The sequence below is a fragment of the Pan troglodytes genome, chromosome 5 (assembly GCF_028858775.2).
Source record: "Pan troglodytes isolate AG18354 chromosome 5, NHGRI_mPanTro3-v2.0_pri, whole genome shotgun sequence".
Taxonomy (NCBI): Eukaryota; Metazoa; Chordata; class Mammalia; order Primates; family Hominidae; genus Pan; species Pan troglodytes.
Window position 1 is genome coordinate 22,005,103 of NC_072403.2, and position 25,434 is coordinate 22,030,536.

The following is a 25,434-nucleotide window of genomic DNA, read 5'->3' on the forward strand; positions in this document are numbered from 1 at the left end:
GGACTATGGACTTTTGAGTTAATGCTGAAATGAATTAAGACTTTGGGGGACTATTGGGAAGGCATGATTGGCTTTGAAATGTGAGAACATAACATTTAGGAGGGGTCAGAGGCAGAATGATTTGGTTTGGTCGTGTCCCCACCCAAATATCATCTTGAATTATAGCTCCCACAATTCCCACATGTTATGGGAGGGACCTGGTGGGAGATAATTGAATCATGGGGGCAGTTTCCCCCATACTGTCCTTGTGGTAGTGAATAAGTCTCATGAAATCTGATGACTTTATAAGAGGAAACCCCTTCACTTGATTCTTATTCTCTCTTTGCCTGTCACCATGTAAGATGTGCCTTTTGCCTTCAGCCACGATCATGAGGTCTCCAGAGCCACGTGGAACTGTGAGTCCATGAAACCTCTTTTCCTTTATAAATTACCAAGTTTTGGGTATGTCTTTATCGGCAGCATGAAAATGAACTAATATACGTACATTATTTTCAACTTGTGTGCATGTGTACACACACATATAATGGTAGGAAGCATTTCAAACTGTTAAAAGCTGTAGGACCATAAACAATATAGGTTTTTTCTTTCTCTTGTTTTTCAAAATTTTTGCAATTACTTGCATGTTAAAGGTTAGCATTATTTTAATAAAATATTATACAAAAGAAAATGTAATAGTTAATGAATGTTGCATTAGTCCATTCTCATGCTGCTATAAAGATGCTACCTGAGACTGGGTAATTTATAAAGAAAGGAGGTTCAATTGACTCACAGTTCCACATGGCTGGGGAGGCCTCAGAAAACTTACAATCATGGTGGAAGATGAAGGGAAAGCAAGGCACGTCTTCCAGGGCAGCAGGTGAGAGAGAAAGCGCAAGGGAAACTGCCACTTTTAAACCATCAGATCTCATGAGCACTCCCTCACTATGACAAGAACATCACGGGGGAAACTGCCCCCATAATCCAATCACCTCCCATAAGGTCCCTCCCTAGGCACATGGGGATTACAATCTGAGATGAGATTCGGGTGAGGACACAGAGCCAAGCCATATCAAATGTGTTCTAATTAAGGTCTAAAAATACTAGTGTTATCATCATTCAAAATCTCTAAAATGTGTATCTAATACAGTATGCAGAAGGAAACATCATAAGAGCTAGACTCAGGGTTAGAAGAAAAAAATTGTGTTCCCAAAATCCTCAATGTGAGTTTGATAAAAAATTCTGGAAGTAAAACCAAGCTCTAGACATCAACAAGTTCACTGGCTTTTCATACTTGATTTTAATAATAGAAACCCCTGTTGCTTTTACAAGAAAATGTAGATGAACTCAAACAAGTAAAACTGCTTCATTTGAAACCAAACCCTCCAGCAGTATGCTTGAACTCTATAGTAACCTATTTGGAATCCACTGACCTAGTTCAACCCATGACTTTCCAGATGAACAGATCCCCAGATGGAAGGGGCTGATCTTCCTCTCCTCTAATCCAGGGTCAGATAAGAGGAGGCCCCATGCTACCTCTCAGCAGTCCAGGGCCAGGTGACTCTTATCATCATGGCAAGACACAAAGTCAAAGGTAGAGAAGAAAATCATGTCCCACAGGACTGTGAGAGAGAAAAGGCAAAGGTACAAACCACATTGTCCTTGAAGGGCCAGAAGGCAGAGACTAAATCTAAGAGCCAGTGCCTGCTTTTCTGAGACTCCAGTGATGGCTTGCACAACTACTCCAGGTTGGTGTACCGAGTCAGGATGGGGCAGATATGGAATGTCTTGTGGATGAGGGTCACATGGCCAACTAGTGAAACTCTAGGACTGAAGGCCAGGTGTTTCAACTTAGTAAGATGGCCTGGCTAATTCACACACAAACACACACACACACATGTAAACCTATGTAAACCACATAAACTTCACATTCCAGTGTTCACCTTATTGAATATGTCCTTCTTGAGATCTTCAATGATCAACCTCAGTGCCAATCCAATGAATAATTTCATTCATTTTCCTATGTAATCTCTCCTTTGTCTTTTCCTTTGGCCGTCTTCTCACTATATATTTTCTCAGAACTCTATCACCGTCTCCCATTGCATCAATTAGCATCTAGTTTTAGTGATCAGACTCCAGTGTGCTTAAGAGTCATCTGAAAAGTAGGATTAAAATGACGATCTGGGGCCCATTCCCAGAGGAGTTGGCTGCCAGGGTTTTGGGGGTGGGTGCAATGTACACAGATGGTCTTTGAGAAACACTGAACAATATGGTAATGATTCTCAAAGTGAGTCTCCAGTCCAGATCTTTCTCCTGGGCTCGAGGCCTAAAATCTCAACTGCTCGATACATTTGGAGAAATCCTGTCACTTTAAATTCATCATGCTCTTATCCACCCACCCCCAAATCCACTGTCTTTTCCTACATGTCCATTGTGGTCCTGCCATCTCTTCAGACTCTGCCACAAGGCTGAATCCAGGTCCTCAATAATGGTGAGCTCCTACCTATTTTCCGCCTTTGCTGGCCTCTGCTTTCTCTTTCCCTCCCTTACTTATTTCTAATGGCTGAATGTCACCCAAAGATAGGAAGAGCCACTGACCGCATAACATTCAGTACTTCCCAAATCTCCAAGTTCAGTCATTGCAATGACTGCTACCAGTTTCCATGAAGAAAAGGAGAAAATATAGGAATAAACATATTAATATTTCCATGTCCATATAATTTTTCCCAAACATTATTCATAAAAAGGTTATCTGATAGTCAATGTTGATGGAAGCTTCAAGACTAATTAGGGGATAGGAAGTAAGAGCAGTATGCCGGGTTGCTATGGAACTGATGGCTTAAAGCTGAATGTTAAGCAGACTCAAAAGTCCTCCAATCATGATCCCCTGCTCACCTCCTCGTCTATTCAAGTCCAGCCTCCCTTCATCTGACCCTGGCTCCTCTACTTAGCTTTCTTCTTCTGCTCCACACTTACTCACTGAGAACCCCCAACTTCCTGGGCATTGCTTCTGCAGAGCAGTTGAACTCTTCCTATATGTCACTCTAAGCACATCCCAACTATGTCTAGAGATCAACCTCACCAACTAGAATGAACCACCAATGGATTTTTAAATATAGAGATGTTTCTCCTTCAAGAAAAACATTCTGTTACCAGCCCTTTCACATTTTTTTTTCCCTGTGGCATAAGTTGGGTCTTTTGAAATTGCTTTGATATATTAGTCACAATCTGACCACCATGATATTTTTTGATCTTTTCCTCCTGTGAGAATAGTTGAGCAGAGTCATTACAGTAAATTGCTAGTGAGGCCAGTGTCTCTGGTTCAGTCCTCCTGAGGGTTAGTTAGCTTTGTGTTGTTGCCAGATCTCAGCACTCCTCCTCCCTCCAGCTAGGTGTCTTGCCAGGGCAGGTTTATTACTAGAAAGGCCAGTTTTGGGGTGGCAGTTTGGAGAAAGAAAGGAAAAGGGTATGGGGGAGAGAGCACCTTTTCTTTTTTCTTTTTCTTTTTTGAGACAAAGTCTCACTCACATACAGGCTGGAATGCAATGGCGCGATCTTGGCTCACTGCAACCTCTGCCTCCTGGGTTCAAAAGATTCTCATGCCTCAGCCTCCTGAGTAGCTGGGATTACAGGTGCATGCCACCACACCCAGCTAATTTTTTTTGTATTTTTTGGTAGAGATGGAGCTTCACCATGTTGGCCAGGCCGTAGCACCTTTTCTTATTAACCTCAAAATATCCAGAAACTTGGAACCACAATCTATCTTTCATTGAGTTTGAGTTAATGGATTATATGACAATATTCACTGGCCCTGCCTGTTTCCCCAGGAGCTCCTTGGTAAAATTAGGTTGCTTCCTTGTGAAATCTCTTCTTAGACAAGGAAACAGACTCTGTTTATCCTTGGCCACAGTTAGCATCTTCCAATTTCTATTGATGGTAGCTTTGAAGTTTTCAATTTTTAAATTCAGAATCTGAAACTTTACATGCATCCTAAGTGAGTGGGTCAATGGCAGAACCCAGCCCTTGCTTCAGCTGGAACGAGATTAGATGGGCATGTTTATTTTTCACTTACTTATTTATTTATGAGTCAGGGTCTCACTCTGTTGCCCAGGCTGGAGTGCAGTGGTGCAATTATAGCTCATTATAACCTTAAACTACTGGACTCAAGAGATCCTGTGGCCTCAGCCCACTGAGTAGCTGGGGCTACGGGTGCACATGCCTAGCTAATTTTTTTTTTAATAGAGACAAGGTCTCATTATATTTCCCAGGCTGGTCTTGACTCCTGAGGCTCAAGTGATCCTCCTGCCTCGGCCTCCCAAACTGCTGGGATTACAGACATAAGCCACTGTGCCCAGCCATGATATGTTTATTTTTAAAGAAAAAAAAGTTTTAAATGTCATTCAACAATAGTGTAGTTATGAGTAGAGATAGAAAAGGCTGATGACCCAATGGTTATTTTAACAGCAAACTAATTACAGAAAAAAAATTTATTGATGTGAGTTACGGAAATAATTTTAAAGAGATTTAAAAACTTTGGAAACTTATGTTTTTATAATCAGATACAGAAACTAATAGCTTGATGCTTTAAAAAAATCCAACAATATAACTAATAGTAATCGATAACACTAATTACCAACTATTACTGTTCTCTATCAGTAATTTTTAATTGTGAATTTTGTGGGTTTTTTTTAATGATGGCAATACAAGACAAGATATGGTCTGTGTATTTCTGTAAGGATTTTCCTTAGTTCCAGAACCATCCAGGTGATCTTGAACAGCACACTATGTAATAGAATTCCTGGTTTCAACTTCTGTTAGAGAAGCAATATTTCTAGATCCATTCATCTTAATACTCCATGATCTCTGACAAAAAAAAAAAAAGAAAAAAATTTAGTAGGATTAGTAATACAGCCTATTCCAATGACTGTTACACACATCTTAACCCATAGCGTCATCCTTACATAGGGCAATTTCAAAATTGTTCTCCTACTTCCATTAAGCTTTAAGCAGCAATTCTTTTGTGGATCACAGACCCTTTAGAGAAGCTGATGGAAGCTATGGCCCTTCTCCTCAATTTGAGAAAAAGACAGAAATCCATACACAACATAGTATTATAATTTTAGGAGAGCTATTGACCTCTTCAACCCTGTAAATGGACTTTGCAAAGAACCGTAGACCTCAGTTTTTAAAACTCTAGATAAATATTTACTTTTAATGTCTAGCCTTAAGAAGTAAACTCAGACAAGATGTTGAATGAATATAAAACAAGGTTAAGACTGCAAAAAAGAATCTTCCCTACCTAACTCATATTTTACACTACCATCAAAATATCTCAAAGCTTAGAACAGGGGCATTTCTCCCTGTTTCTAGCCCTCTGTGACCCCATTACCCCTCGAAGTGAGAGCACAGGCCCCCATGTGGCCTGCCAGCCTCACCTCCACTCCGGCCTGTTGCCCAGGACTCCCTAAAGACCACGCCCGTCAAAAAGGACATGACCCATTCCCCTGTGATACTCACCCCTGTGCCTTTTCTCACATTTTCCTCATTGTCCACACTGCTACCTTCTTTCCTAGGTTTATCTATTAACATCTTTCCACTTATTTGCATGTAAGATAGAATGTCACCTCCTCCATAAAGATTTCCCTGAGCCTTTTTGCTGGATGTAGGCAGGCCTGCCTTAAAACCCTGTGGCAATTTATTATTACGTATTACCTAGTTCCTTAAATTGATTCACACTGCCTGCCTTGCCCAAGTGACACATTAAAGGTTATTGAATGATTCAATGAATGAATGGTAATGGTAATGGAATGAATAAATGAACGAATGAATGAATACCTGAATTATAACAGTGAAAGTCTGGCTGGATCGGGAGTTTACAAACTTGAGACACTGGGAAGTGAGAAGAGAATAAACAACTGGATGGGAAAAATTAGCCCTGGCCTAGGAGCCAGAATTCCAGGGTTCTAGCCCCTCTCAAACATTTCCTTACTGTGTCACCTTGAGTAAGTCATTTAATTTCTTTAATGCTCATTTTTCTTGTGTAAATTAAATGAAACATAAAATATATATGTGTGTGTGAACGTGCTTTGTAAACTGACATCAAATTTTATATCACTATCATCATTTTATGTCACTATCATCATTCTTCACATGACTGTCAAGAAGTGGAAAATTCTACAATCCAAATAAAAGGTAACCCAAGTAACTCAACTGTTTAACTACCTTGATTTTATTCAAGCTTTGTAGACATTTACAAACTAAGTCAAAGGTACAGGCAATTGGTGTTTCTCAATGTGATGATATTGCCTAACCTTCCTTTTCTGTGAATTTTTTTTAATCCACGTATTTAAACACAGTCAAAATTGATTACACATCAATTGCTCTAACCAAGCTTTATTGCAGGGGCTCTCAGTGTGGAGTCCATGGACCACAGGGTTGTCAATGTACTTTAGTAGGCTCCAAGAAGCCTCTGTAATTTTATGCAAAATTTTATGAATCTGTGTTCAAAAAAAGGATCTGAGGCTGGGTGCAGTTGCTCACATCTATAATCCCAGGAATTTGGGAGGCCAAGGTGGGCAGACAACTTGAGTCCAGGAGTTTGAGACCAGCCTGGGAAACACAGCAAGACCTTGTCTCTACAAATAGTAAAAAAATTAGCTGGGTGTGGGCCGGGTGTAGTGGCTCACGCCTGTAATCCCAGCACTCTGGGAGGCCGAGGTGAGTGGATCACGAAGTCAGGAGATCGAGACCATCCTGGCTAACACGGTGAAACCCCTTCTCTACTAAAAATATAAAAAATTAGCCAGGCATGGTGGCGGGCGCCTGTAATCCCAGCTATTCGGGAGGCTGAGGCAGGAGAATGGCATGAACCTGGGAGGCGGAGTTTGCAGTGAGCAGAGATTGCGCCACTGCACTCCAGTCTGGGTGACAGAGTGAGACTCTGTCTCAAAAAAAAAAAAAAAAAATTAGCTGGGTGTGGTGACACACACCTATAGTCCCAGCTACTCAGGAGGCTGAGATGGGAGGATGAAACAGGAGGATCACCTGAGCCAGGAAAGTTGAGTCTGCAGTGAGCCGTGATCCTGCCTCTGCACTCCAGCCTGGGTGATGGGAGTGAGATGCTGTCTCAAAAAAATAAAAAATAAAAAAAAAGATCTGTACTTCTTATCAAAGCCTCAAATGGACCCATGACCACAAAAAGTTTGGGAACTTCTATTAAAGTTTAATAAAACCTGAAAAACCTCTTGGATTTGTACTTGCCTAACACAATGATAGGAGTAGGACCCCAAAATGTATGGTAATGGGAATCTAGCTAGAAAGCTGTTAAGAGTTGTCCATGGAAGGATTAAGAGGGTCTGATGTGGGGATTATCGTGGAAATAGAGAGGACAAAGCAGATGCAAGGAGCATCTTTTAGACAGCCAATCCACCCTTGTGTAATCTGTCAATTTTCATAAATGAGAGATTCTCTTCCGTCACAAGGTATTCTTAGCTCTGTCTGAAAGTTATCTCTGTTTTGGTCTAGAGATTCCATCTTCCTTCTAGTCTTATATATCTCCAAAACTTAATGCATCAATAATTTATCCCTAATTTTGAAAGGATACCTTGAGGCTCTTGATGTATGAGTGAGGAATGAACAATGTTTTGCTGAGTTTGATTTGAGAAGCAGTATGGGGGGAAAGGGCCCCACTATGGGGAAACGTGGCTTGAGATGACACTGAAATAAAAAGGAGTTCTGGGAAAGAGACAGAATAGATATAAATCTTTAGTAAAAGGAACTTTGGAAAAAGCAGAGATGTTAAAAAAGGAATATTTAAGAAGCTTTGCTGTGTGGTGTGTAATGGAACCTTTTATACCACTTTTGTGCCACTGATGTTTCAGTAAAATCCATGTTGTGCAGTTTGGCATAAACTCATAAATCTAGACTGATCAGTGATTTTTGGCTTTGGCTGTATGTTACAATCACCTGAAGAACTTCCAATAAATATTCAATGTGTTGGCTCTGCTCCCAGATATTCTGATATATTTGGTCTTAAGTAGGGCCTCAGCATAGTACTTTTAAAAAGTGCTGCAGGTGATCTAAAGTGATTTTAAAACCAATGGTTTAGGGTCTGGAATGGTGATTTGTAGTCTTCCTCTGATTCATCGGAATCATCCTAGGAGCTTTTAAACAGTACAGATATACTGGCTCCACCTTACCCCATTTAATTTGAATCACTGGACATTACAAGTTTTTGTAAAGTTTCCCAGGTGATTCTGATGCAAGATGAAGTTTAAAAACCGCTGGCTCTAGAAGAGAAATATACCAGGACCTAAAAGACAAGATCAATCTATTAAGAAGCCATATAGACTGCTTCGTAATGGTACTAAGTAACTAATTCCAAGATGTCTCCCTCTCAAAAGGTACTTATCAACATTTTATTTCTATGCTAAATGAATGAAAACGATAGTAAGAGCTATCCAAGGTTGATCCTACCCTCTAGACAAAAAAGAAGCAAGATGATTAGGATGAAAGCAAACTTCCAATGCAACTCTTATTGTGCTTGAAGAATTCGTGCTTTCAGACTGGTTTCTTATGAAAAGCAATTTGAAGTGGTAACTCATAGAAACTCTAATTTAAAGTCATATGAGGGAAAACGAAAAGAAAACCAACTTAGAAGAACAGAGGTCTTTTCAATGTTAATCTGGTATAATTCAGCTTCCAAGAGAAAGAAAGATACACAGCCTGACCCATTTTTAGGGACCATCGGGAACACGAGGGACCAAGTAGAATGGGACAATGGTGCCCTGTCAGAGGTGGTAGGTGGCCAAGATGTCCCCATTCCTTTCCTGTTCTGAGACATTCTGTGCAGGCAAGCTGGTGGCCTTTCAGGGTGTTCTGGATGGTAGTACCCCCTACATACACAGTTATTTATTAAACAAAGACTTCCTCTTGCCAAAAAAAATTGGTCTGGTGTAAAATCATGAGGCCCATTGTTCCACAGCAAGAAAGCCACCTCATAATTTACTACTCTGTAGTGTGGCCATTTTTCTTTTTTCTTTTTTTATTTTTTATTTTTGAGACAGAGCCTTGCTCTGTCGCCCAGGCTGGAGTGCAGTGGCATGATCGCAGCTCACTGAAACCACCACCTCCTGGGTTCAAGAGACTCTCCTGTCTCAGCCTCCCGGGTAGCTGGGATTACAGGTGCATGCCAACACGTCCAGCTAATTTTTGTATTTTTATTACAGACAGGGTTTCTCCATGTTGGCCAGGCTGGTCTCGAACTCCTGACCTCAGGTGATCCGCCTGCCTCGGCCTCCCAAAGTGCCGGGATTACAGGTGTGAGCCCAGTCAGTGTGGGGCATTTTTCACTACTGAATTATTTGGGGCTTAAATTTAAAAACAAGCATACATGCACACACACACACACACACGCAATATGCACACATGCACACACACAGTTTCTGGGACATATTCACAGGCATACACACATGCACGCACAGGCATTCACTCACATGATTTCTTTCAGCTGATCCTGCTTGTTCTGCGCTTGTTCATAATATGGGAGCAGTTGACTGTTACTGCAGTGACTATTCCAATTATTAGGGCAGTGAAATAGGTTGCCAGCAAGCCATAAAAAGCTCCTTAGTTTAAAGAAAATGCCAGCATTTTGTTTTCTGGTGAGATTAGTTCCTTACTTGCAGAGGACAGACTGTAATTACTCAATAAAGCTGCATTTTGTCGCTCTGAAAGCTGCTGGCATACCATGTGTTTAAGAAAGCGACACTATGATTTTCCTCATAACACCTGAATTCTAATAAAGAATGTTTAGTGCTGTAGTTTCCATATGAAAAAGAAAGCAGAAAGACAAAAGGCAAATCAAGAGTCTAACCCTGAGAACTGGCTAGAGCTGGTGAGAGTCCGTGGGCCAGTGCTGGAGGAATGAAGATGGTCTCTAATCATCCTGGATCATCCTAGATCAGCTCAGACCCAGTCCAGAGCCCAAGGGAACAATGCCATTGAGTTAAGACAAGATTGATTATGAAAAGATTTACAAAGCACCGAGGGTACTGATAGGAAAAAGCCTTTCTACTGACACATGGAAGATGATTCAGGCAGGATTTGTTTTGTTTTGTTTTACCATAACAAAGTAATAAATAAAATGAAAACCTTAATCATGATACCAACTGCCATTATAGAATTTTTTAAAAATTGCCCTTATGAATAAAATGGTAGAGTTTTCTGCTATTTGTTCCAAAACACTACCCACATCGATTGAGTGCTTAGATTTGTCTTCAGGACCATGGTTACTTTCACTTTGCTTCTGTGAGTCAAAACCAGAAAGCATAAATTCAGAGACAAGATCCATTCCAGCCAAGGAACTTCATGATGCAAGGCTTGGAGTAGGAATGAACACAGTCGTGGGGAACTCAGTATGACAGATGACTCGAGAAAGACCTGGGTTGAAATTCTGACTCCTGTTAGCTATGCCAACCTGAAAAATTATGTAATCTCTGTGCCTCAGTTTGCTCATCTATAAAATGGGGACACAAATAGTATCTACTTCATGGAGTCATTAGAAGAATCAAATGAATTAATGCACGTAAGCGCTTAATTCAAGAGTATTACATGCATTAATTCAAGAGTGCTTAGCACAGCCTCAGTAAATCTTAGCTTCTATTAGTCGTCTTTGACTCATTCTTGTACCTCCTGCATCCAGCTCATTGCCAAGACTTACTGATTCTATCTCTATCTCTTATATCACCTCCACTCTTGTTTTTTGTTTTTGTTTTTGTTTTGACATGGAGTTTCGCTCTTGTTGCCCAGGCTGCAGTGCAATGGCGCAATCTCGGCTCACCGCAACCTCCACCTCCCAGGTTCAAATGATTCTCCTGCCTCAGCCTCCCAAGTAGCTGGGATTACACACATGCGCCACCATGCCCGGCTAATTTTGTATTTTTAGTAGAGATGGGGTTTCTCCATGTTGGTCAGGCTGGTCTCGAACTCCAACCTCAGGTGATCCGCCCACCTCGGCCTCCCAAAGTGCTGGGATTACAGGCATGAGCCACTGCGCCCGGCCCACTGTTTTTTTTTTAATTCCTACTGTGCTGTCCTGGTTCAGGCAGATACTCATTATTTCTGATTTGAATTCCTATAGCACCTTCCACATTGGCCTCCTCACTCTCTATTTTTTCTCTCTCCAGTCCGTTCTGTATACTGAGACTAAATTAATATTCTAGAACTGGAGTTCAGATCACAGCCTTCTCTTGGGCAAAACCCTGTGAGTGCCCAGTGTCCCTAGAATGAAGCACCTGGCATCAAGGCTGTCCACCGTAGGCCCAACAGGTTCTGACTCCCACGATTCTCCTGAACATCCTCTGTACCTCCAGCCCAAGCATGAGGCATGCATTTGAACAGAACATCGGGTGTGCCTACACACCATCCCCTTCTTCCACATGGGCTACCTCCCTCTCCCTCCTCCTCTCTTCCCTCTCCCTCCTCCTCTCTTCCCTCTCCTTCACTTCCTTGCTACTGACTCACCTGAACATTTCTGCTCACTACAATTATAGCTATTCTTTATGTCTGAGCTTAAATGCTGCCTCTATGAATCAGCCTCCTTTCATCTCGTCAAACAGATTCCATTTCTCATCCTTTGAATCCCTACAGCACATTCTGGATATTTATATAAAGTAATTTTCCCTCTGTGGTACAGCCACGTGTATTTGTGTAATCTTCCCCTCACCATTGTGAGTTTTCTAGGTCCTGGCCCTGTGTCTTATCCATCTTTGTCTCCACTGCAGTCCCTAAGTGCTGTTGTAGAATTCAGCCTAGATTGAGAACTCAATACGTGTTTATTGAGTGAAAGATGTTCTTTGATATCAAAAATGTTGATGTTTCAATATCCAATGTAAACACAAAAACAAAAGATGGTGGGAATAAAGTCTTAAGACACGAGAGGCCAAGACTAAGAATTCAAGAATATGTTTCCAGCACTGAGCTGCGCCTACTTGGCATGTATAATATATAATTATTGTGGCGGTAGTGTCACGTAGCCTCTCAAAGCAGATAGAAGATATTCCTTAAAGAATCCCTTGCTGTTTGTCCTGATTATGAATGACTTTTCCCAGGCACCTGTGTTCCTAGAAGGGCGTAGACTCTCTGGTGGTGGCACCCTGAAGTGCTTATTTTCCTCAGTAAATTAATCAATTGGGGCTTTGGTTTGCAAATCAGACCAGTGTGGAATCTTCTTTCAGGGCCTGATCCTTGCTGGCAGAGTGCCAAAGGCTTCTAGGTGTGCAGACAGCCAAGACCTTAGTTCTATATTTGGATGCCATAGAAGAGTGAAAGACCAAAACAAAAAACAAACAAGCAGAAATATCATCCTTTAAGAATCTTCCTCTCCTTTTCTTAAAACAAGCCTAAATGCTCCTCTGGGACTCTAGTACTTCAGGATCTTCTGATTCATGCCAGACCGACGTAAATCATCCCTCCTGCCCTCTGCGCAGGATCAAGTGGAAAGTTCCAAGGACAGGGCATGGGAGTGGGCGCCTAGGACCAGAAGGTTACATAAAGCAACAGCTGGGGAGAACCCTCTGCCCACCCAGGCCCTCCATCTTTCCCTTAAAAACCTGTGTTCCTTCCAATCGTCCTTGCTCCTGGTGAGCCATCCCCACTTTTTCCTTGGGCTGTTTGTCTCTGCCTGGGAGTCTCTGAATGTCAGGCTGTGTGTGTCTGTGTGCATCTGTCTCTGCTAATCTGTGATGCTATTAAAGTCGTTGGGATTTATATATCAATATGCAAATTTATGCAACAACTAATGCGTAACTTAGCATTTTACATTTGAGCCAAAAGACTACACATGACTACTTGCAATGATTTTATGTCCCCAGAAACTTTTGGTTACGAAAAAAAACAAATCTCTGTAGCTTATCTGGTTTAGCCGTTGTCTCTGTTGCTGTTTGAGCCACCAGGAGAAAGCAGTCAGGGAATGTTAGCAAAAGGGCTGAAGACTGTAGAATCCGCCCTAAAAAAGAAAGCAAAAAAGAGAAGTGTACAAACTGTTAGCATATGGAAGCCAAGAAGGGAAACTTTAAGCTGAAGACACTGAGCATAATCATTTTTAAATGGCAACGTGAGCTGGAAAATGTTTTGCTAACCAGTCTTTGGAGAATTGAGCTCTACACTAGAGAAGGAAGAATCAATAATCTTAAATGACCTGAGAAGAAAGCAAATACCTGGAAACACTCATACACACCATAGAATTAATGAGTAAAGCAAGCTCCAGTTTGCTATATGGGTCTACATACTTAGAAGAATAGACTTTTTTTATGAAAGTAAAGTCCTTGTACTTCCTATTTATTTTATTATTCAATAAATCAAGAGACTTAAAGGATATAGCTATTTTGAGGACTTTATTATATTTTTAAAAATCAAAAGAGTTTTATTTTCAATTTTCTGCCCTTACCATCCAAGGACAGTCAAGGTCATTTCTCACTGCTAGAACAGACCCATTCTGTCATGCCAGATACTTAGGCTAATGATTCGGGGATTGAGTTTCTTCTTCAACTAGTTTCAAATTCATATGTTAAACTATTCTCAAAGGAAGGCTGACTCTTCAAGCAGGTGCTCCAGGCCCCCGAGGGAAGGGGGAACAGGCTTGGACGTGCCTGTCGGTGTAGGGGAAAGCTTGGGCTGCTCAGCTGCTCGTGAGTAAACAAAAAATGAGAAGGGACAGGAGAGGCGGCTCTGCCCAGCATTTTATGTACAGAGATGTTTTGCCGTGCAGTTGCCTCTGTGACACAGCCAATTTCTCGTCTTCTCCGCCTCCTTTTCTCTCCTTAGGTTCCGTTGGCTCTAGATTCCCCTCTGACAGGGCTTTTTATGGTGTCCACGATGTACCAGTTAGGATCACTTTGGGCTACATGTAACAAAAAGCCAACTGCAGAGGCTTCACCAAATGGGGCTTTAGTTTTTCTAGCTGAATAAAAAGTCCACATGTTCGCAGAGCAGGGCAGAGACTTGAGGAAGCCATGGAGGGTCCTTCAACCAGGGTCCTTCTAGTTTCCTGCTCTGCTGTCCTGACTGTGGTTTTTGTCTTCGTGGTTGCAGTCTGGGTACTGCAGGTGAGACAGCCAGGTGGGAGGGGGTCCTTGGAGAAACTCCAACCAGCCTGCCCACTGAGGTGGAGCCACAGGAAGTTCACAACATTTGCAGCAGGGAAGAGCCTGGCCCCTCCTCTTCCTGTGTGGAACCTGGGATTCAAACGACATCTAGCAGGAGACTCTGGCCTTGTGGAGAGTCCCTGTTTCCCCCTTTTCTTCCTTTTTATCCAATAAAACCCTGTTTTACTCACCCTTCAAACTGTCTGTGAACCTAAATTTTCATGGCCGTGGGACAGACAAGGATCCTATCTTTAGCTGAGCTGAGGAAAAGTCCTGCAACACAGGTACAGAAATGGTGTAGGAAGAAGGGGGAAGAGAAGAAGGAAAGGGAGTATGTAGCTGAGCCTGTCTCTTTTCATGAGATAAACAATAGATTCCCAGAAGCCCCTCCCTATTGACTTCAATTTTGTCACCAATCCGGGTCACATGGCTACTCCTACCCATAAGAGGGCCCAAGGGAGTAAGCATTTCTAACTGAGCTCATCATCATCATCCTGAATGAATTTACCTTCTCTTTGTAAAAAAGGAGTTGACATTGGGTAAGCAATGAATTAATCAAGAATGTTTCCTGAGCAGTTGTCAAATGCGAGGGGTGGTGCAGGGTATCATCTATATGAGAAGATGTGTCTTACACCTTTCTATTATACAATGAACAAAGTGTTACTTAACAAATGTGTGTTGATTTAGGTTAAATTTAAACAGGTCAGACAGAGGAGCCATAATTTCAATCAGACCCTGAAATCTAAGAGAAATGTAGGTAGGGAGGAATGTAGGGAAGGATATTTCAACCTGAGACAATTATCTGAAGCTGTGGGCTCAAGTTTTTTTCTACCAAACACACTAGACAAATGATATATTTAAGTGTGATGCACGTCACCCATTTTTAAGAAAGTGCATATGAAGGCAAATGAAGGTAACATCACGAGGAAAACCTGGAATTCTCTTTGCTTTAAGACCCTGACAGGTATCTGTATTTTTTTTTTTTTTTTTTTTTTGAGACCGAGTCTCGCTCTGTCACCCAGGCTGGAGTGCAGTGGCACGATCTTGGCTCACTGCAACCTCCACCTCCTGGGTTCAAGCGATTCTCCTGCCTCAGTCTCCCGAGTAGCTGGGACTACAGGTGTGCACCACCACGCCCAGCTAATTTTTGTATTTTTAGTAGAGACAGGGTTTCACCATGTTGGCCAGGATGGTCTCGATGTCTTGACCTCGTGATCCGCCCGCCTTGGGCTCCCAAAGTGAAGTATCTGTATTTTAAGTACCACTGATGACTCCTGTTGATTATAGTAAAAAATGTCTACTTCTAGTTGTTATGGTCCCTTTCAATACCAAGGGGACTGCCTCTTGGATATGCTTAAGCTTTACGGTAGCATAAAGAAAATGTTTCCCTTTATAAGTAGCACCTCACTAAGACTTGTTTCTCTGTCAAATGAGTCCAATGAACTAATCTCAGCTTTTCTTTCTAACTCAAAACTAGAGTGGATGCCAGCCATCCTGAAATGAGGATGAAAGAAATTGCAGCATCTGCCCCTCAATTGCTATGGCTGGGGATGTACATTGACTAGCTCAGTATTGGCTTCATGAATACATCCTGTGCAGTTACACAGGGCCCTGCACTTCGTTTAATGCTCTGTTGCCACCATCTTGAAACTTGAAGAGTTTTTTGACAAGGAAACCTGCGTTTTCCTTTGTCATTTGGCCCACACATTATGTAGCTACTATTATAGGCCATTATAGGAGAGTGACTAAGAAGTCAGGCATGGAGTCGGCATGTCTAGCCCAAATCTCTGGTCTAATTTCTAATAGCTGAGCAATTTTCACAAATGATTTCACCTCTCTAAACCTCAGTTTTACCACATGTAAAGTAATGATAATGATAAATGTACCAACATCACAAGGTTGTTGGAAGAATCAAACATGATAATGTGTTTAAAAAAATACTGAGTACAGCACCTGAAACATAGGAGGTACACAATAAATAACAGCAATTATGATTTGCTATATTTTCTATATTAAATTTATTCAGCAAAATATTTATTGAGCACCTACTGTATGCCAGGCACTGTCCTAGACACTTGGGATAAGTCTGTGAATAAAATAGACCAAGATTTCCACCCTTACAGAGCTTATGTTTTGCAGGCCTGGGAGAGGACCTTCACAATAAGCCCAATGAATATAAATAAATGTAATTGGAGGTGAGTAAGAGGTAAATGCTATGGGTAAAGAAAAAACAAGGCAGGATAAACAGGGTAAGGGAATTGGGGAGGACAGTTTGCAGCATCAAATGAGGAGCTTCAGTGAAAAGACTTAAAGGAGGTCAGAGAACTCATCTAGGAGAAAAGTATTCTAGAAGAAGTTTCCTCAGTAATGGAGGGCAATGCTTAACAGAGCCTCCACTAAAAGTAAAGGCCAGATAAGTCCATCCACCAGCAATCCCTCTCCACAGCACAGAGGAAATACATTGTAATTAGTCATTGCTAAACCATTTTATAGAGTTGGAGGTTGCAACTCAGCATTTGCATACATTTATAACACCCAATTAGGGAAATAGTTCATTTTATTAACGTGTAGTTTTGAGGAATAAAAACAGACACAGAACATTCGTTATTTTTATTTTTTATTTTTTTTGAGACGGAGTTTCGCTCTTTCACCCAGGCTGGAGTGCAGTGGGGCGATCTCGGCTCACTGCAACCTTCACCTTCCAGTTTCAAGCGATTCTCTTGCCTCAGCCTCCCAAGTAGCTGGGATTACAGGCACCCACCACCAAGCCCAGCTAATTTCTGTATTTTTAGTAGAGATGGGGTTTCACCGTGTTGACCAGGCTAGTATTGAACTCCTGGCCTCATGATCCACCCGCCTCAGCCCCCCAAAGTGCTGGGATTACAGGCATGAGCCACCATTCACACAAGTATTTAAAATAACCAAGAGAACACTTTCTTCTGAACTGACAAGTCCAGGATGTGAACAACTGGGCCAGCATGGATCATGAAAGATCAAAGGCCAAGTAGGCATTAACAAAGAGAGAAGACCAAGACCAAGCCAGGACCATGGTGCTCCTCTCAGCCACACCTGGCACAGCTTTGTCATGGGGAGGAATTGTTAGAAAGCACCAGAGCCACTCCGTATCCATCCTGTGTGCTATTGGTGGTAGGTTTTGCATAGTACACAGTTTAGAATATTCTATTAATATGTCATTCCAGAATATGGGATCTGCTCTGCTTAAGGTATAATTAAGTAGATGACCAATTGGCAATTACCACCATAATACTGGTATCTGGGCTGAAAAGAATAACGAAGCAACCTCCTTTATAGAATAGATCCTAAACAAGATCTGCTGTTATGAGAGAGTGCCAAATTACCAAGTCTACCAGAAGAGGAGCAGGAAGGCAAGGAGGGCTAGGAGGAGGAGGAGGAGGAGGGGAATGAAAGAAGGAAGGAAGGAAGAAAGAAAGGAAGGAAGGAAGGAAGGAAGAAAGGAAGGAAGGAAGGAAGGAAAGAAGGAAGGAGGGAGGGAGGGGAGGAAGAGGAAGGGAGGGAGGGAAGGAAGAGGAAGAGAGGGAGGAAAAAAGCCACATAAAAATGTTGAATTCCTATTCATACCATTTGAGGCTTGTGTGTGCTGTTAGGGAAACCTCCTACTTTGATGTAAAGAAGATGAGCCACAGACAAATTGTCAACTTATAGAGTGTTTAAAATATAAGTCCAAAACCTAAATATAATGGAGTCAATTTTAAATCTTTTACTGAACAAAAGTAAAAGAAACCATGAAGTGAGTATAATTTGACATTCCAAAGACAATATTCCTGCAACTGATGTATGGGATAATTAGATGTTCACAATAGAAATTTCAACCTGGCATAGCGGTTCCGTCTCTGCAGTAAAATCTTAATAGTTTAAATCCCACTAATGCACATAAGAACTGAGCTAAACTTTACCTTTGTTTCATCTATGAGGAAACAGATTGCTTAGCAAATTAAATATGAATAAGGATTTAGATGGGTTACTTAACTTACCAAGAAAGCAAAACACTCCTTAGCAGTGCCACTCACATTTAATGTATTAATTACGGTAAAAATGGGAAAATTGTGTCGGCGTATGTTACTGGCTAAAACTTCACTTATTTTAAATACGGTATTGAGTAATTTAGATCACACTTCTTTATTTTAAATTAGTGAACTTTATATCCTTTTAGGCAGATTCTAGGTCTGGCTGAGGCCCATAGGAAAGAGCATCAAATTGCTTAGTGAGAGTCATCCTCAAGTTAATACAAACAATGATTCTGTCTAGTAATTTCTCCTCAAGCTAACTTGCCGTAAGAATGGAGTCTCTGTTTTCCAACACGTCTTTGAAAACAGCCTCTAAAAGGCTGACATGTGGCAGCTGTCAGGCTCCCACCTGAATTCTAGCTCCCTGGTCATGGAAACTATTTTTAACCAGTTTGCACATTTTTCACTAACAAATGATTTCTCCAGCTCCAGTGTTGTGCCGCGACTCATCTGCTTTCCTAAGCACAGTCCACATGCATGCAGTTGTTCTTGTCATAAATCCGCTGTGCCGTTTGGTCTCCTGCGTGATACTGTCTGTGACACATTAGGTGCCTTCCCTCTGCAGTAATACCCTCATTCACCATGCTCAGCCACAGGGTTTGTTTGAGCTGAGCACTGGGGTTAATTGCCCACCTGTCCTCAGCCCTTCTCAAACGTCTTTCATGCTGGCTGAACCCAGGGGACGACTACCCTAAGGGCAGTGCTCAAAGGGAAAGAACAAAGGGAAGGAAATGGCTGGCACTTCATTTTCTTTGGGAATGAAAGGAAGTGGATGATGTAGCCACAAGCTTAGCCACTTCCTCGAATCTGTTCAAGGATAATTCAGGTGCATTAAATCCTTCTGAAAAGACATGGGAGAGTGTTGAGCTTTACCTGTTCCCCAAGTCAAAGGCATCCCTAGCAAGATAGTCTCTCCCATAACAAACACACACATAAGAACACATCAAGTCCGAAAACATAGAGAGCGACAATATCACTAATCATCAGAGAACTGCAAATGAAAACCACAGTGAGATACCATTTCATACCCATAGGATGATGACTATAAAAAAAAAGATGATAATAATTGGTGAGGATGTAGAGAAATTGGAGCCTTTTTTTTTTTTTGAGATGGAGTCTTGCTCTGTCACCCAGGTTGGAGTGCAGTGGTGCGATCTCGGCTGACTGCAAGCTCCGTCTCCCGGGTTCACGCCATTCTTCTGCCTCAGCCTCCCCAGTAGCTGGGACTACAGGCGCCTGCCACCACATCTGGCTAATTTTTTGTATTTTTAGTAGAGATGGGGCTTCACCAGGTTAGCCAGGTTGGTCTCAATCTCCTGACCTCGTGATCCACCCACCTCAGCCTCCCAAAGTGCTGGGATTACAGGCATGAACCACCGTGCCTGGCTGAAATTGGAGCCCTTTTTCATTGCTGGTAGGAATGAAAAATGGAGCAGCCACTGTGGAAAAGAGGATGGCAGTTCCTCAAAAATTAAATTCCACTTCTAGGTATAAACTCTAAAGCATTGAAGGCAGCATCCCAATAGATAGTTGTATACTCATGGTCATAGCACCATTACACACCAAAGCCAAAAGATAGAAACAATGAACTGTGTTCAACTGATGACTAGATAAACAAAAATACGGTACATCCACACAATGGAATAATATATTCAGCTACAAAAAGGAATGGAAGTGTGATGCATGCTACAACATGTATGTACCTTGAGGACATTATGCTCTGTGAAATAAGCCAGTCACAAAAGGGCAAATACTGTATGATTCTGCTCATATGAGATACTTAGAATAATCAAATTCATAGGGACAGAAAGTAGTGGTTTCCAGGAGGTGTTGGTGGGGGGAAATGGGAGTCCTTGTTTAAAGGGTACAGAGTTTGAGATAATGAAGAGTAATTTAGAGGTGGATCGTGGTGATGCTTTCAGAACAATTTTTTTTTTTTTGAGTCTTGCTCTGTCAGCCAGGCTGGAGTGCAGTGGTGCAATCTCAGCTCACTGCAACCTCCGCCTCCCAGGTGCAAGCGATTCTCCTGCCTCAGCATCCTGAGTAGCTGGGATTACAGGCACCCGCCACCATGCCTGGCTAATTCTTTGTATTTTTAGTGGAGATGGGGTTTCGTCATATTGGCCAGGCTGGTCTCGAACTCCTGACCTCAGGTGATCCACCCACCTCAGCCTCCCAAAGTGCTGGGATTACAGGTGTGAGCCACCGTGCCCGGCCTTGCAGAACAATTTTGAAATACTTAATGCCAGTGAACTGTACACTTGAAAATGGTTAAAATGGCACATTTTATGATATGTGTATTTTACCACACACACACACACACATACACACACAAAACATGAAGAAGAAATATGAGCAACAGGGCAGAGGACTTCAGTAAGACTCATTTCTTTCGCAAAAGGGAAACTTACACTAGAAATTGCTTTTGCCTATTCCTTACAAAGTCAAAATGGAACTTGCCCTTCATTCTTACCGGTTGAAAAATCTTTCACAGAGTATTTGGTGGATTGAATCTTATCATAAAATCAGATAAGAATGTTTAGAAATCCAGAACATTAAAGGAAATTAGACAATTTTACAGGTCAGCTAGATAGAATGTTTTCCTTCTATTTTCATAGTCCATATCAACTGTTTCCCTGAGAAAGGTGGGTGCAGGGAAGGAACACATTGGATGCTAGGTGTCAAGGCTTCATGATGGAGAACCACTGCCAGAGGCACAAAGCAGAGGATGAGCCAACACAGAACATGCCACCACTGATACCAAGAAAAGGCAAAGAGAACAGGGCTGTGCCAGGGTCAAGGTGTATCTGGGCTAAGTTCAGCCTTGTTAGGTGAGCACCTTGGGGCTGGGCTTGTCATTTTTAACTAGTTATGCCCTGCCTTCTTTGTGGCTGCCTCTTGTCCATTTTATTTTTATATTTTATTTTATTTTATTTATTTTATTTTTTGAGACAGAGTCTCACTGTGTCACCCAGGCTGGAGTGCAGTGGTGCCATCTTAGCTTACTGCAATCTCTGCCTCCTGAGCTCAAGCCATCCGCCCGCCTCAGCCTTCCGAGTGCTGGGACTGCAGGCATACGCCACTATGTCTGGCTAATTTTTTGCATTGTTTGTGGAGATGAGGTTTCACCATGTTGCCCAGGGTGGTCTCAAACTCCTGAACTTAAGGAATCCTCCCACCTCGGCCTCCCAAACTGCTGGGATTACAGGTGTCAGCCACCACCTCTGGCCCTATTGTCCATTTTACAAAGGCCAGTCCAGTTAGTGTTTGTCAAATCAGGTTAAATAAGGTAAATTTATCTCTTTATTTTCTATAAATAATTATGATTTTTTAAACTATGAAAGAAAATTAAACCTGCAGTAACAACTCTTGTCAAAACTTCTGTCATTGAAAAACTTCCATAGTAACATTAGTCAGAAAGAGAAAGCTTTGAAGTAGGATGATTCATTTATTTTATGCATATAACTGTAGCATGTTACATAATAGGTCTAGAACACGTTTCATCCTGTTTGAAGAACATATAGTTCTAATCTCGTGATGTAAAATCATGAACCATTTCATATACAATCACAGACCTCTCTATGGTTGTCTGTACAATTGAGATGGAAAGTCTTTAAATTGTCATGTTTGGGCCTAAGAAACTAAGGGAATTAAAAATATATATATTGGCATGACAGCAGCTTGATAAAATTGGAGCAATTATTTTTGGGGAGTAGTATCACTGTCCTCTATTGGGTGGTTTTCCAAGTTTTCATTATTAGGGCTCAGCAAACTTAAATGATTTTTCATCTTCGTGATGTGCTGCAGAATTTCACACTCAGCTTTCTGTCAACATCTAAATCAGCATGAAGACAGGATTATCGCTTCTGCTTTCAGTTGGTCCTCTAGCTCAGAGACATTTCTGCTGTTTTTGCAGAAATTTGAATGACCAACATTCCCTAGAAAGCCAAGAACTTCACAAATTTTTTGTTTTCTTTAAAACAACACTTCAAATAAGTAATGGTAACAGGGTATAAGTTTAAAAAACCGGTTTCCACAGTTCTTAAGTTATTTTCATTGTGCAAATTCCCTTTCTGAGCCTTGAAAGCCCACAAAGAATTTCCTAGTGTCTAGAATTGGTGGGTTCTTGATTTCACTGACTTCAAGAATGAAGTTGCAGACCCTCGCAGTGAGGGTTACGGTTCGTAAGACGGGGCATCTGGAGTTGTTTGGTCTTCCCGGTGGGTTCGTGGTCTCACTTGCTTCAGGAGTGAAGCTGCAGACCTTTGCAATGAATGTTACAGTTTATAAAGACAGTATGAACCCAAACACTTAACAACAGCAGAATTCACTACAAACAGCAAAAGAATAAAACCCCCGCAGTGCACAGAGTGACCCAAGTGCGTTGCCCCCCCCAGTGCACAGAGGGACCCAAGTGTGTTGCCACCTCCACACTGCACAGGGAGACCGAACTGCATTGCCACTGCCGGCTCGGGCAGCCTGCTTTTATTCTCTTATCGGGCACCACCCACATCCTGCTGATTGGTAGAGCCCAGTGGTCTGTTTTGACAGGGTGCTGATTGGTGCGTTTACAATCCCTGAGCTAGACACAGAGGTTCTCCACGTCCCCACCAGATTAGCTAGATACAGAGTGTGGACACAAAGGTTCTCCAAGGCCCCACCAGAGTAGCTAGATACAGAGTGTCGATTGGTGCATTCACAAACCCTGAGCTAGACACAGGGTGCTGATTGGTGTGTTTACAAACCTTGAGCTAGATACAGAGTGCCTATTGGTGTATTTACAATCCCTGAGCTAAACATAAAGGTTCTCCACGTTCCCACCAGACTCAGGAGCCCAGCTGGCTTCACCCAGTAGATCCCGCACAGGGTCTGCAGGTGGAGCTGCCTGCCACTCCCGCGCCATGCACTCACACTCCTCAGCCCTTGGGTGGTCGATTGGACTGGGCGCTGTGGAGTAGGGGATGGCGCTTGTCGGGGAGGCTCGGGCCGCACAGGAGCCCACGGAGCGGGTGGGAGGCTCAGGCATGGCGGCCTGCAGGTCCCGAGCCCTGCCCCGCCGGAAGGCAGCTAAGGCCCGATGAGAAATCTAAGCGGTGAGAAACCGAGCGCAGCGCCGGTGGGCCGGCACTGCTGGGGGACCCAGTACACCCTCCGCAGCCGCTGGCCCGGGTGCTAAGCCCCTCATTGCCCGGAGCCGGCAGGGCCGGCTGGCTCCTCAGAGTGCGGGGCCCGCCAAGCCCACGCCCACCCGGAACTCCAGCGGGCCCGCAATCGCCGCGCGCAGCCCCGGTTCCCGCTCGCGCCTTTCCCTTCACACCTCCCTGCAAGCTGAGGGAGCCGGCTCCGGCCTTGGCCTGCCCAGAAAGGAGCTCCCACAGTGCGGTGGTGGGCTGAAGAGCTTCTCAAGTGCCACCAAAGTGGGAGCCCAGGCAGAGGAGGCGCCGAGAGCTGCGAGGACTGCCAGCACGCTGTCACCTCTCACTAGAATAGAAACTACTGAGGTCTTCCATTTCTGGAAACATTGTGAATAAGCTACTCTGGACAACCTGCCTTCTGAAATAACTCGAAATGCTGGATAAGCTTTTGAAAAATCACTGAAAGTGCATCACTGAGCTGGCAATAAAGTAAGAAATCCAGAGAAGCCAAACATAAAGTGAAAAAAGGAATGCAGAGATGTCAGCAAGCAGCCAAGCTGGCTCTCACCCTGGCAGCAGGGCCAAGCCCCAGCAACTTGAAGCTTCGGTTTTGACAGAGGCATGGGGATACAGGGACAGAAAAGCAAAGACACCTGCCCACCCAAGGTGGCATCCTGATAAGAGACCCTAATAAAGCCGGGATGCCACAGGACTATTCTCATTGTAAGGGCCTTTCAGAAATCAACCTGCCTTACAGATGGAAACCGCGAGGAAAAATGCTGCTTCCAGCACGGGTTTGGGTGGAAGGGAGGAAAATTCTGCTCCAATTAAAATCGAAAGCTAACTCTTGCAGATTTGCTGCCCAAATTCACCCTACATGAATTGTCCTACAAACTTCAAGCTAATTATTTTAAAGCATCATGGGTTGGTAATACCCCCCAGTAGCCTAGAAGAAGCCAACACAATACTTGCTGAAATGAACCAGAAGGAATTATCTATCAATCCTCAAAAAAAATTACTAATAAAACATGAACTTATAGTCACACACACACAAACGTACACACCACACACCCAACAAAGAAATAAGCCACCACATGCAAGAGCCAGCAGAAACAACACATAGCAAAATCAAACTCAGGATAATTTTAGATTTTGGATAATTTTAGATTTAGATACGGGCATAGACTACAAATTAAGCATGATTTAACTATTTGAAAATATAAAAGTGATCAAAGCATGAATAAGAGACAGTAAAACAAATAGAGCTAGGGAAAGGAAGGAAATATTCATGTTATTTATAAAATATAACGATATATTTATATGCCCCATATCTATTTATTTATAAAATATAAATATATTTATAAATAAATATTTATATATAAATTATAAATATATTTATAAATAAATATATATAAATAAGTATAAATATATTTATAAATAAATATTTATATATAAATAAGTATAAATATATAATTAAATATATATTTATAAATAATATAAATATAAATATATGTTTATTTATGAAATATAAATTAACATGTAAAGCCTGAAGGACTCACTAATGGTGGATTAGACCCAGTTCAAAAAAGAAATTAGTGTGGTGGCTCATGCCTGTAATCCCAGCACTTTGGGAGGCCAAGGCAGGCGGATCACCTGAGGTCAGGAGTTCAAGACCAGCCTGGCCAACATGGTGAAACCCCATCTGTACTAAAAATACAAAAATTAGCCAGCATTGTGGCAGACGCCTGTGGTCCCAGCTACTTGGGAGGCTGAGGCAGGAGAATCTCTTGAACCTGGGCAGTGGAGGTTGCAGTGAGCTAAGATTGCGCCACTGCACTCCAGCCTGGGCAACAGAGCAAGACTCCATCCCCTCTCCCCAGCACAAAAAAAAAAGAAGAAAGAAAAGAAATTAGTGAACTGGAAAAGTGATTTGAAGAAATTACTCAAAATGCAACATGGAGTGACAAAGAAATGAAAAAATGTAAACAATTAATAAGGGTCTCAGAGACTAGAAAGAATAGAGCTCGTATACACCCAGCTGCAGTTTATTAATAGAATAGAGAGAATGAGAGAGAGAGGAGATGTTTAAAGAGATAGAGGTTCCAAAATTGTTGCAAGATATCAATCTTCAGATTT